Below are 2014 nucleotides of genomic sequence, written 5' to 3' on the forward strand. Positions count from 1 at the left end.
ATATATATATATATTGATTTTGTAGTCATAGACCCACACATGCTTTGTATTACCGTAAAAAGGACATTTTATATCAGAGAAACAAATTATTATTGTTTAGCACGTTAAATATCTATAGAAATATAAAATATATTTGAGAACAGAGTATTAATAATAAACATGGTCTAAACATTCTTAGACTCGTAGCATTCATCATGCACTCATATTACTTTTATATCATATTGTTTTATATTATATAGAGCATGAAAACATCATCGCGTTGTAAGAAAGTTGGATACAATAAAGTGCCTGTCATATTCAAAATGTTTCACTCGATTTCAAAAAATTTAATCAGGAATTATAGTTTGGGAAAAACCCAACTAGTAGGCTAAATGTGTTCAAGTATATGCCACAATAACACGTAAACTAATGCAAAAAATAAACATTACTTACTCATTATGATCTCCTCGGCTGGGACAGGTTGCGCGTCACATCTTGTTCCTTTTCTGAGGTAAATCCTGGGTTATTCCTCTCAGCGCGTCTTTTTCCAGAAACGAACAGTAACCGAGATGAACTAGATGAATCCTCATGCTTTGTGAACGGAGCTGGTGTGGGCGTTTACATGTCGCGCGTCTCACATGGACGATTGTTATAACAAAAGCGAAAGTAGCTCGTGGGCGTGGTCACATTAAAAATAATGAGATCAGACGAAGAAACTGGACATCGCGTTGGTTTCATACGGATTACTTTATCACAGAATATTTGTTTTCAACATTTAAAAGTAGACACTTCAAGCTTTCTATACATATATTTCTCATGTCTGTGTGTCATGTATTCTCTGAGTTTCAGTTAATTTTAGTGACGCGTTTCTAAAAGCAGTTTGCGAAGACAGAACAAGCACCGTGTTTATTTTCTTTATTTTGCAAAAGCACAAAATTTTGTTGTTGTTATTGACACTTAACAGTTTCGAATGATGTATAACACTTATTTGTGTGACAAAAATCGACAGAGTATTTTTAGTGTCTTTCACACTGATCTTAAAAAAAGTAAGCTGGTCGCGCCGGCACGACCGTCAACCCCAGGGAGTTAAGTGTCCCCAACTAAGCAAGTCAAAGGTGACAGTGGCAAGGAACCAAAACTCCATCTGTGAATGAAATGGAGAAAAAAACCTTGGGAAAAACCAGGCTCAGTCGAGGGAGGCAGTTCTCCTCTGGCCAGACGAAACCAGTATTGCATATATGGCATGGTTTAATTCCAGGCTGCAACACAAGTCAGATTGTGCAGAGGACTTGTCTGGTCTTGTGCCATTGGCCATCTAGGTGACTAGTGAAATGAAACAGACTAATATTAGTGTAGATGCCATTCTTCTTACGATGTAACAAATACATTGGGTGTAATGGGAAGTGTTCCTGTTTACGATTGACCTACTTAATGCAGCCTAAGGGGCAGTTCACATGTCGCATCTTTTGCATGCTCAAGTTCATTATTTCAAATGTAGACGTGTGGAAAACGTAAAACATAATAGAAGTGACTCGGTCACAGCGCTCATGAGCTCATTTTTTTGAGGCGCGTCTACACCGCAGCGAGATGAAAACAGGCTTGTTCGAGATGAATTACACTAGCCTGCCAGTTGCAGGCGGGGGAGGAGTAAAGAGATGGCCGTCAGGTCGGACACTTTGTGCTTTCCGTAGTGTGCTGAACCAACGTCATTCATGGCAGACCATGCGATTTTTGTAGCCGAAGAAGTGGATGCGATTGAAATTCCCATGGTTTTGCATGAAAATCTTAATGGACAGCAAAGGTCTTATTTTAAATATGATTAAGTTTCAATTAGAGCCCGACCGATATATCGTTTTGCCGATATTATCGGCCGATATGAGCCTGTTGCCGATATATCGGTATCGGTGAATATGCCGCCGATATGAACTGTCTCGAGGCCCTCTTTGGGAGTTACGGGTGGTTAAATTTGCGGTCCGGCGCCAACCGATCTAGCGATCCCGGGGGGCTACCGACGCACGGAGGGTGGCGTTCGAGA

The sequence above is a fragment of the Sinocyclocheilus anshuiensis genome, unplaced genomic scaffold (assembly GCF_001515605.1).
Source record: "Sinocyclocheilus anshuiensis isolate Anshui unplaced genomic scaffold, SAMN03320099.WGS_v1.1 scaffold1599, whole genome shotgun sequence".
NCBI lineage: Eukaryota > Metazoa > Chordata > Actinopteri > Cypriniformes > Cyprinidae > Sinocyclocheilus > Sinocyclocheilus anshuiensis.